This window comes from Apteryx mantelli, chromosome 1, assembly GCF_036417845.1.
Source record: "Apteryx mantelli isolate bAptMan1 chromosome 1, bAptMan1.hap1, whole genome shotgun sequence".
In the NCBI taxonomy this organism is placed as follows: Eukaryota; Metazoa; Chordata; class Aves; order Apterygiformes; family Apterygidae; genus Apteryx; species Apteryx mantelli.
Window position 1 is genome coordinate 99599747 of NC_089978.1, and position 12864 is coordinate 99612610.

Consider the following 12864-nt stretch of genomic DNA (forward strand, 5'->3'; position numbering starts at 1 on the left):
AAAATCACTCTTGATCTAACTTGTGCCTTCCAGCTGCCCATCTTTAAATTCACTGAATGCACTGTTCACAATCACTGTCAGGAGTTCCTTGTTTCTCATTTTATCTTCAGCTCTCCCTGATACACCCTCTGTAGGCTTGAAAATTAAGAAGATTACTTTTAAAAAATAATGATGACTGAAATGACTCCAAGAGATGAATGTTTAAGAAAAGCATTAAAAGTTACAAGGCTTTTGTGAGAAGCTTGCAACACTCGGAAAATAGAAAGAAACTGGGAGGAGAAAAGCAGGAAAAAAGAATGAAGAAGCAAATGAGAAAAATGATACAAAGGAAAAAAAAACAAAAAAAATGATCAGAGGAAAAGATAGGTACCTTTTTTTTTCTATATCTAATTGTCAACACATATTGTGTTGCCCCTCATCAGTTCTGCAAAAGGATGAGTGTCCAATACAACATATCTTTATAACAGAGGACTCAAGACATGTATCATGAGGAAATTCTCCATACTACACATTTTGTAAGGATTATTACACAACTGATGTAGTTTTATGCTATGAATTTCCGTTGATATAGGTGTACTCACTTAGAGGCAGTGATGAGATGGCTGCTTTTTTCTAAAAAAAAAATTAAAAAAGCTGCATGGAAAGGTGAATGAAATGCCAGCTTAATACTTTACAATTGCAAATTGCAAGTACTTAAAAATGAGGTTCAGTAACATTTAGGTTTGCAACTGTCAATAATAAAATACTCAGCTTCTCAAATTACTGTTACATGCTTCACATTGTACATATGAAATACCCTCATTAAGTACAGCTTATTATATAAAGCATACACGGATATGTTTGTAGGGTCAGAGCTTTACTTGGCTACTAAGACAGTTCCTAATATATGGTAGAATTCCTCACAGTTGGACCAAGTATTTGCAAACACCAAGCTATTAAAGTCCTGTCTCACCAAATGAGAAAAGCCACTCTCCCAAATCTGTTCTCTGAAACACATTCAATTGCAATTTACTGATAGTAGGATTGCATGAATGTAGAGGGCAAAACTAGACCCTACATACAGCTGCTAGATGAGTTAGAGTTACTATGACATCTTTTAGTAGTCTCCAAGTTCTAAATGTTAAAACTGTAAGCGTAATGTAACATTCACATGCATTTAACCTACTCCAAAAAAAGGAGATGTCTCGTTTTAGATATCTTGCATTACTCTAGATTGTGTACTTTGCAGCTCTTTCATAATAAGCTTTCAGAGGAAACATTCATAGAGGTGAAGAGATTGGTGACTATGCAGGTGGCAGTAATCAATCTGCACTCATAACTCTTACTGAATAAAGATTGTAATTTCAGTGATAGGATTGAAATAATCTAAACAGAGCAGGGTTTTTCCCAGATTTCCATAAAAATCAGGTGAGTTTTTGAGTGCTGATCTCTTAACAATGGAAAGTTTCTACAGCAAACCGGTTTCTTCTTTCATCACTCCTAGGGAAAAAAGTATGTAATAAGACATGTCAACTACTTAGATGTCCTCTGGCTGTTTGGAGAGCATTCCAAAAAGCAACCTTTGTATGCTCTGTTTGCATGCACAGCACATTCACATCTGCAGCCACAACTTTACATGGTATAGGAGGAGCCTGGGAAAAATGTGAGAGTTATTTTATAATGGATATGGCACTCAGGATTTTAAAGCTGAAATTAATGAGTTAACTCAGTCTAAATAAATGTCAAGCTTTGCTTGAACTAGATCATGCAGATCTGTGTAACTCAGCTGGGAACACTCCCTCTGGAGAAATTAAGAGCTCATGTCCCACAGCAGGATTTGGGCTCGGACCAAGAGCTGGCACTGCAGTGCAGTACTGCTCCAAGGGGATTCTGTGTGGTGATCAGGATGCTGTTCCTTTGATGAGCTATTATTGTACTACGCTTTTTCCCCCACCTCTGTTCAGGAGAAAAAAACAAAGTATTTAAGGCTTCTTCAAAAAAAGAAAAAGGGGTAAATCCTATGTCTCGTTTAACATTTATCCTCTTGTTAAATCAAATTTGAATTTCCAGAGCTGTGTGTTAGCTGAATCACTGGCTGCATAATACTCACTCCATCTGTTTATATGGTTGAGTCACTGCATTACCAATATCTAACACGTTACTTGGAAAGAATTTTAGGCTATCTGGAGGATAAAACCCCAAACCTCTATAAGATAATGTCCCCTTCTATCTGTTCTCTAGTACCATTCTCTACATCACTCACTTTCTGCTATCAGAGATGTTAATTTGAACAAACTGCTGTTAAAAAAGAAAGAGCTTATCATAAAAGTACACCATACAATTAAAACCCGAAGACTGAACTGTAATGCAAAAATACACTATCACTTTCCTAAATGCAATACTTTGCACTGAGAATTGCACTAGGAATTCCACAGTAATGGAGCAAACATCTTTCCTAACTCAGCATACCTTTTTTCCACTTGAGATACTATAAATAGATTATCTTCTGAGGGCAAATTGTCTGTTTTTAATTATGCCAAAAGTTGAGAGTATCTTGTCATTTGACTGCAAAGTTTCTTCCAAAATGTGTTATACTTAAAAAGACAGTGACATTTTCATTTACTTCCTGGCAGAAGCAGGGCCAAAAAAAGGACAGAGGTAGAAAATCAGAGTCGGAAGAATAGAAGAGGAATTACCAATACACGTCTTGATTTTTTTAAAAAAAAAGGTAAAAAGAAAACATTTTATATGAACCCACCTTGGAGGACTACAAATGAAATCACATTATTCTAGGGGTTGAGAATGAAACCAACTAAAACAAAAGAAAATCAGTGAGACTAGTCCAGGGGATAGATCCAACTCTCACAGAAGTCAGTGGAACAATTCCCCCTGGCTTGAGCAAGATTTCATTTGGGTAAAGTGAAATACAGCAAAAAATAACCAGGAGGCATTAACAAGAGATTCTCAAACAGTGGTTCTATAGAGCACTTTCTTCAGTCCATAGAGACCTGTCTTTCCTCTCCATTACCTGTTTACTTCCAGCTGCTTTGTGGGTTTCTGCATTTTGAAGCTTAGAAGAACTGAAAGTCTTTAGTAGCAGGGAATGAGAATGGCTGGCCAGCCAGCCTGCTCCTGCCACTGCTTTGCAGCTGGAAGAGGAAAGAAATCAATCACTTAGCAAATAGAGAAAAAATAGAGAAGGGACTATCCGCAGGAGCAGAAGTCAGTTAGGCAGAGAGGATTAGGTGGCCTTCAGCAAGGATTTATGTGTCTTGCTGCTAATGCAACGTTCTAAGCCAGGCACCTGAGCTCCTAGCACAAAGCAAAAGAAAAGCTGAGCTCCACACAAATGACAGTGCTGAGCAAAAAGCAAATAGGAACTGCCAAGGGCAGAGGCGTTCCACAAGCATTCCCCTTCTCTTCCCAGCCAAGTCTGGATTTGGGGAAACTACCATGCATACACGCATACACACACGCACACACACACACACGCACCAGCTCAAAGTAGACAAGCCTGTCCCTGATGGTCCACACTGCAGTACTTACACCATATCCTCCAGGCCCACATCCACATTGCCATCCCAGATGTGACTGCCTACCATCACATCTAGGTGAAGCCCTTCCTCTTTTGGGCAGTCATGCATTTGGACCAGGCTCTGTGTCTGGGGGATAAGCTATTTCTGCTTGTGGGCCAACTGTTGATATTTGGGGCACCATTCCCAGCAATGTTTTCAGGCTTTTCCTAAGTACAAGGCTAGTATGTGCATGCATGACAGACTGGATGGACATAGCGGGGAGTTAATTCTTAGTTGCAGGGCAATGCTTCCTTTCACATTTACATCATAACAACTGCATGGGTCAGACAATTTTGAGTCCAACAGTGGCCAGTAGCGAATGCTTAGTGAATGAGTATAAGAAATGCGGAAACAATTGGGTCAGCTGCCTTCTGGTGTATCTTATGAGCTTCTGGGGATCAACAGCTTTTCCTTTTCAGACCTTTCTGAATCAGAAGTTGCAATCAGACCATCATATTCAGTGCTCACTGACAGACTTCTCCATTAGTACCACCATTCCCTTTTTTGAACCCCTTTACAAATTGGAAATCAATGTCCTCTGGCCATCCAGCAAGTCTCTCCTGGACTTAGACTCCTAAGTCAGCCCTTAATCACAAGAGAGAGAAGATACAGGAGGCTTTCTGGACTTTTTTTTTTTCTTTGAGATTTATTAGTGAGAAAACATTCTGAGAAAGAGAGAATATGTCAACAGCTTGCAGTGCAACAAGGTACAGAGATCCCTACACTGGCTCTGCATGAAACAGCTTTGGACGTGGAATCGGTGGAAGCTGCATCAGCCTCGTACTGTGCACAGGTTAGTTGGTGGATTGAGAGGCAAGGCAAATTGGCTTGAGACTGAGCGCTATGCCAACAAGTCAGTACTGCTTCTGGGATTCAAGCTTGTATCCCTGCCAAGGTCTGCTCCTTCCTCTGAGAAATATTGGCCCGTTCAGACCTGGGTTGGGGATCCACAGCACAGAGCTGCATTGTGCTGCAGGGGCACGTGCCGAGAGGCACATCTCTCTCCCAAAGCTCTGCGTTGCCCGATGACACAGCCCCATTTCCCCTTTGGACGATCTCACCAGGAAGCTGCAGGGCAGTGACTTCTCCATCCTTCTCATTTTGCAGCCTCCTGTTAATTTCTGAGAAAGGGTGCAGATTCCCAGGGAGAGATTTAAAATCTCCCAACTGTAGCCCATAGAAGTGGTCCGTGTAATCCCACAGATCCCACACATCCAAGCTGAATCACATCCTGCATCCAGCAGAAAGTCCCACACTTAAACCGTTCCCTTGGGAAGGAGCTGAAATGTGTTGCTACAGCGCACAGCCACCAAGGCGGCATGCACTTCTCGGCAGGCCCGACAGCCCACTGCCATCGCCCACTGCTTCCCCCTGGGGGGACCTTGGTAGAAATCTCCAACAGACCTCCATGAGAAATGAATGAGTAGCCCTGGTCTAGTGAGTAGCACACTTACCAGTGAGAGGGGAGACCTACGTCTCAGCTCACAGCCCCAAGCAGTAGCCAACACAGTCATATTGTCCTGCTTTTTCTGACCTATCCAGGAAATTTTGGGCCCTGAAGTAGAGAGCTATTAGCAATTCATTCTCATTTAATAGCTTAAGGCATAAGGCACGTGAGTAAGGGTTGGATTTTTTTTTTTAATGTAGTAAGTGACATTTATGTAGATTGCATCCCTTTTATAATATTCTATATATTTTGGTAGCTTTAGTTTCCTAAATAAGACATTGAACAGTGGCAGAGGGAACACACTGGAATCACCAGAGACCTTTCAAGAAGTGCCAGAAACAATGTTGCCGCCAGCTTTGTAACTGTTCCATAGAAAGCAGAGTCCTCTCTGTGGCAGTCAATTCCATAACTAACCAATACACTCCCTGAGTAGTTTAAAACATCAGGAAAGACAGCAATGAAATACACTCTTCATTCATAGGTTAGCGGTGTTATGCTCCCTCCCCATTTCAGAGATTTACAGTTCAGCTCTGTCTCCAGGGTTTGTTTTACTCGATCCTGCTTTCTGAGCATTAGCACTGAACACTGTCAAAACTGCTCTTTTGTCTTGCACTGCCTTCTCCAATTCTCTTCTAAAGATGATCAGGCATCTGCTTTTCCAGTCGCCCAGGAGTCAAAAAGCTTCACCAAACCCAGCAGGCCTGTTTCAGTATGACATCCCACACACAAAATGTGTGCCTATTTCAGCTGTCAATCTTCATTACTTTCTTTACTTGAATCAAACTTGGGAAAATAAACACAAAACATCAAAAAAAAATTTTTTTTCACAGTACTATTTCACAGTAGTGTATCCATAGCATGATGGCATTCTTCTCACTGCTAAGTAAGCAGATATATACCCTGATTATACAGTCTCCGAAGGCAGAAGGTAGCCTGGAAAGTTAATGCAACATGCTGCAAAGTTTGTGCGACAGACTGTGCTTGTGCAGAGAGATTTAATTTTGTCTGCTTGTAGGGACTGTAGCTCTCTTCTTAAAACTCAGCAACAAAGTTTTACTTTATCCAATGTTTGCTGTTTTGCTTTCCCCCCCAATTAATATTACGTAAACTGCATGTAGCCAGAATGCGTAGCGACTGTATAAATTACAGCTGCTCCCCTAGTAGACCATTTGGTGGTAGGACACTACTGATGTAATTAAGCATCAAAAAAAAAAAAAAGACAGCTTTCGGAATCCACATTTTCCTGTCACCAGCCTTGCCTCTTTCTCATACTCCAGCTCAGTTTTATATCACCATCTCCACTGCTGACAACAGTTTTTTCAATGGGAATATCACAACTGTAGCCATTGCCAGAATCTTTTGGCAAACGAGCTGCTTTCTGAGTCAGAGCCTAATGCCGTTACAAGGTCTGCAACAGCTGCAGCAGTCATACATCTGCAAGTCATTTGAACATTTTATGATGAATAAAAACTATCCATTACATAGACCTATACATTATATATTAACCCTAATACTTATTCAGTTACACTAACAATAACCTTTTCCCTCTGCATGCTGTAAACTTCTTTGGCTACAATATGTGTTAACAGAGATACTTAAAGCTCCATTCTATGGTGGAGCAGTCCCTGTGTACATATTACCTAACTTATTCTACCTCTTTAAGCACGAAATTGGATGATGGAAAGAAAGAAAGAAAGAAAGAAAGAAAGAAAGAAAGGGAATATAAAACTATAAAAAAATCATACCATGCGTGAGGAAACCATTTTTATATAATAGCATGAGACTGAATACACTCATACAAATACAAAGGACACAAAACTGTGGAAAATATAGAGGAACAATGAAAACATGGGCTCAAAATATAGAGTTAAGAGATTTCATTATGATACGCACAGATCGCAAACCTGTCCAGATGTCCCCAGACTGCAACCTGATACCCAACATCATAGCCAATTTTGAAATCTAAAAAGTCAGAATATTTAAGATGAGGTAGCAGGGCATATAGAAAAAGAAACAGGAGTTGTGAAGAGTTATGAAACCTTTAAAAGAATAATGATAATAAAGAAACACAAATGTGGTTTAATGAAAAAAATACATACACAACCGCAAATTATGAAGTCAGCCCTTCAGGTCATTGCATTCCTAATGTAAGTTGCTGAGCACGCTCAGCATAAATAGGTGTAAAATACACTCACCGGCTTAGTGACTTCAAGGATAGAATCCCATATGTGATTCCCTACCAGTGAGTCTTCTACATATGTATACTTTTACAACAGTAAATGTGAACTGGGCAAGACATACCTCCCCGTGAGTTTCACCGTAAGAGTTTTAAAGAGACAAGGCAAGAGTCTGGCATGACAGCAGCCTATCATAATTTTTCCATTAGCTCCATCAGGGCCAGAATTTTACCAGCATCCCACATGCATGTAGATACTGTTTCATGTTACCTTATTATCCATTGTTTGCAGACTCTTTTTGGAGCCTCAGCAATACATCCCTATGGCTTCCCATTCACTGTTACTCTGTATTTCATATATTACTTCAGTGCCCTTCCTAGTATCATTATCACTTTGGAAGCAGAATGTCAATGAACTTGCACTTCCACACTGAGGTAAATGTGTGGATTAGTAAATCACAAAGTAGTACAGGTTCTAAACAAGAAATGACTATTAGAATATTCTTACAGTTAGAAAGCTGACTTTTAGAAAATATTTTCTTGAATCAGTCTGCCTCCTCTGTGCAGTCAGAGGCCAAACTGTTTATTTTACTGGCAATCTATCTTTATTGCTTGTGCTGGTTTTAATATTTCCATTCAAAGAATATACATATTAAAAATGAAATAAGAAATCCTAGTAAGATTACAAATAGTTCCTCTTAAGGGGGATCATAAAGGCATCCAGCACAGGTTGTCTTTTTTTTTTTTTTTTAAGTTTTAGGGCTGAAAAATGACCTCGCAACTGATGAATGAGAAGTTTTACCTGATGATACAGAAGAGCCTATGTGATCAATGTGTGCAGTATCCACATTCCAATTAAAACAGGGAAAATCCTGACCCTTCTGATTGCAAAGATAACTTACCAAGCATGAAGTGACGCAATGATGTCTTTCTAAGTTTCTAAGCAGGCAGCCAGCTGTCTCTCCACTGCTGCTCTTACTTTTCCCATGCTACGGCGGAGCGAAGCTGAGAAGACAGGTCAGTTGCACAGCCACTGTGGAGTCAAAGGACAAGAGTGAAGCTTAGAATAAACACGTTGTTTTCACTTTGTTGCTTGAAGTGCTGCCAAATCTCTTAACATTAGTGCACATAAATCAGTAAATATCATAAAGCCTGAGGCCCAAGCAGCTGGAATCTTGTAGCCGTTACCTGAAATCTTAACATTCCCCCCCCCCCAAAAAAAAAAAGAAAAGCTGCTTCCCCTTTCCTTAAGGCATTGTGGAAAATCTCAAAAAACGCAGTCATAAAAGTACTACTAAGATCAAGGAAAGCACTCCTAATTATTTTTTCTTTAGTTCTCTCTTTTTATAGTCCTCCCAAATTTGGGGGGTTGGGGGTCTTTCTTGAGATTTTGAAACATGCTGCGTTCCCAACATTGTGCCTAAGAAAGCATTAATTAATTCTAGAGGCAAATCCTAAAGTTATTCATAGAGGAGGAAGACTGTGAAAATAAGCAGTTCAGGGCCCAGCAGTAAGCAAGCATACACCAGGAGCTAAGCAGCGGGAGGAAGTGGGGACTTGTGGATTTTTCTTGGGCCAACAGCAATCCCCAGGAGGCAGGAATGGGCTAGAGAAAGGATGTTCCCCCCCGCGCAGCAGCTAGGAAAAGGTTCTTCAGCGAGGACTTGAGAGAAAAAAGCTCCTTCCTCTTATCCTGCAGCCAAGGGAAAAAGAGTTAAAAAACCCTGAATCCTTCTTGCTGATGGGAGGGTGATATGGAAGATGGCGTCCATTGACTAGTGTCCAGAGACAACAACCTGGTATGAATTCCAGCACCACGCTGCTTCCCAGCAGCTGGATTTCTCACCAGGGTAGATTGCTGGTTTTGGATACCTCCCCAATTTTTCCCGTCTGTTAACAGTCTTCCACTAGTAAGTATTTGGAACGGTTGTAAAGCTTTTTTTGTAGCTAAATGTCCTTGCCATTGCCTGAATGTGACTTCATAAGTGCTGGCATTTCTGTGCAGACTATGTGAAGTTTTTGTCACAGTGTTAATAACTGTTGTGTCTCCCAGGAGAACCTGAGCCAGCTCAGCGTTTCTAGACAATATGTGCGCTTGACATGGAAGATGTAAGAAAAATCTTTTTCATTGTTTACTAGCTTTTTTCTCCTGACTTACTCTGCAACTGGATGTGATGTGCCATTAAATCGTCATCTATAAAATGAGGATGAGAGACAAAGAAATTATGCAACTTGCCAAAGGTTATGCAGACAGCCAGGGTTAGAGTTCACAGATGAATCCAGAGCCAATCCAATACCATCCTTGCTCTCAAGTCCTACATCATCCTTCTGTTTTCTGTATTCTGAGTTTCTTTCTCCCTCCCCTCATTTCTCCCAGTCCTCCTAACAATCGAAGTAAGCGCGCTTTCAGGAATACGCCAGGAGAATTTGGAAAACATCAGTACAGCTTAGAATGGCTTAATCTGGCCTGATTTTAAATTAAATTAAGCATAGGAAATGCTTTTAGCAAATGAGTGCATGAAAATGAGAAATGAAAGCATGGTTCTTTCAAGTCCCTTTCCAAGCCTCCAGGGAAAAGCAACTATTGTTCCCCTCTTTGATACAGGACATCAGCATTCACCTTGTTCAAGTTGTGTTGTGGCTTGCATGTTCCTTCTCCAGTGCTGTATCGACACTGTCATGGATACTAAAAACTATGCACATCTCCACTGTGCAAACGGCAAAATGGAATACCAAGAGCACCTTGTAACTGTGGGGAGAGATAAGACAGACAAACAGAAAACAAATTACAAAACCCAACCAACAAAAACAGAAAGCACGAATAATCTTAATTAAGTAGTTTTTATGTTACTGGATATAAACTGCTTCAGGAACTATCTATAAAGTGCTCAGACTTAGAGGAGTACTACCATCTGAAGTTCCTGTCAGACTGGGGAGACAAAAAAGGCTACTGCTAAGAACTGTAAGCATTAATCTTGACGAACATACATGGCATGTGTTCTGCACGTATTAGAAGTTAACATGCATATAGGCTGTATTCTGCGAGGCTACAATGAATGATTTACAGAACCATGCTTCTGTTGATCTATTTTGCAGTTAAAAGTTAGTTGAAAGCACAGGGCAGCCCAAATGAAATTTTGAGAGCTACCCTACTGACTCCATACATTGATCCAAATTTTCTGGGCTATTTCGTTATCCTAAACACACATGCTTAAACCTACATCCCTAACTATGCATTAACACATTCTTTTCTCTCTCAAAGCTGCCACATATTGTAAGACTTTCAGAGGTGGGTAGGGATTTCCAAATGTTATTAAATGTGTGTAGTCAAAAAAATAACAATGAGGGAGCTCAAAAAAAGGCAAACAGATTGTATAGGGAGCTGTATCATCATGAGATGAACACTCAGGATAAAATGCAAACACGAATATAAATATGTATTTCTAATTCCATGAAATAGAAGCACAAGAAAAGAAAAGGATAGTCTGGAAACTTGACAGGATAATTTGTTTAGAATCTTAAGAGTTTAATTAAAATCATCCAGGGCTTAGGAGAGTTTATCTTAAAGAAATTAAAACAACAACAAAAAAATCAAAGAAAGACATGTTAACACCATGCTTGTAAAGTCAATTACTCAAAAGTTTAAAGTAACCTGTACTAACGTGCCTGCAATACCCTTATTGTGTCATCCCCTTTTGTCTAACTCTTTAGGCAAATAATAGCATACAACACAAAATCACATGGGAGGGTTGTAAATCACAGGCCGACAGTAAACAGCTGGGGCCAAGAATGATTTCAAGACATGTTTTTTTGTTTTTTTTACAACAGGACAAAGTGGGGACCCAAACCTGGCCCCACACTACCGTCGTTGTGTAGCATCTTGAGGAACGTAAGTCTCCCAAGCTCCTTTCAATTCACTCTGGAAGGATCCACACTAAAAATTAGGAAGATTAACATAAGCCCCCTTTTAGCAACATTATGCCTTGAAGCATTACCCACAGCAAAGGAGGATAGTCAGGGACCACGTAAGCAACCTGGCGTACACCAGACTATAGAACAGGGCAGGATGGACTTGAGGGTGCTGAGGGAGCTGGCAAATATCTTTGCAAGGCCACTCTTCTCATCTTTGAAAAGTCATGGTGCCTGGGGGAAGATCCTGATGTTTGGAAAAAGGCAAACAACAAACCTTCTTAAAGAAGGGCAAGAAAGATCTGAGCAACTACAGTTTGGTCATCCTTATCACAGTACCTTGGAAGGTTATGGAACAAATTCCTAGAACCTACGTCTAGGCAAATGAAGGATAAAAAGTTGACGGGGAACAGTCAGCATGGATTTACCCAAGGTAAATTGTGCCTGACAAACCTGATTGCCTTTTATGATGACTTGTTCTGTGGATGAGGGGAGAGCAGTGAATGTTGCTTGCCTTGACTTTAGCAAGGCTTTCAACGCAGTCTCCTACAGGATCCTTACAGATAAATTAGTGAGATATGGACTCAATAAGTGGACAATGAAGTGGATGGAAAAATAGTTGGACTGCCAAGTTCAGAGGATTGTGATCAACAGTACAGTCTGACTAGTAGCCAGTTACTATCAGTGCTTCTTGGGGGTGATTCTATGGCCAGTACTATTTTAACATCTATATTAATGACTTCAACAATGAGATGGAGGCATCCTCATCAAATTCATGCACAATATCAAACTGTGGGGAGTGGTTGCTATGCTGGAGGTCAGGACTGCCAATCATGCTGCACTTGGCAGACTGGAGAAACAGGCTGATGAAATTCAATAAAGGCAAATGCAAAGTCCTGTATCTTGGACAGAATAAGCCCATGGAAGAGAACAGACTGGGGGCTGACTAGATAGAAAGCAGCTTTGCAGAAGAGGCCCAGGAGTCCTGGTGGATAAGAAGCTGAACAAGATTAAGCAGTCAACCTGCAAAGGCGGCCAGCTGCATTCTAGGCTGTATTAGCAAGAAAGGTGGGAGCAGGTCAGGTGAAGTTATTCTTCCCCTCTATTTGCCACTTCTGAAACCACATCTGGAGTACCGTGACCATTTTGGGGTCTGTGACCACAAAAAGATGGAGGGTATTAGGAAGACAAAGGCAGACTTCTCAAAGGTGCACAGTGAGGATGAGAGTTACAAAACTGAAAACTCCAAACAGACATTAGGAAGAAGTTCCTCGCCCCTTAAGTGTTCAAATGCTAGAGAAGGTAACCAGAGAGACTGTGGGATCTCCATCCTTGGATATTCAAAACTCAGCTGGATAGCATTCAGAACAACCTGATTTAATTGGACCTGCTATGAACAGTGGGTTGATAATCTCAAGAGGTCCCTTTGAACCTAAGTTTCTCTGATTCTAATATGATACCACACAATAGCCTTCAGTAAACATGCTTTCTCCTCCCTCCCTCATTGGACAGGAGCAGTCATTGATTGGATCCACCAGGAACTAAAACTGGAACAGATAAATGGCATGTCCAATGGCTGCCCTGACAAGTTTTTCCTATTCCTCCTCCCAAATGCCACAAGATCATGAAATCCCAAAGTTCACAAAAGGGCTTTGGTGGGATTCTAATCAGCATAAAGCTGAGCAGTCCAAATCTTCTACATATCTTCAGCAAACCTGAGCAGTCTCATGACTTAGCTTGTGTTCTCCTTTCTACAAGTAGCTAAAGGAAGAACTGTA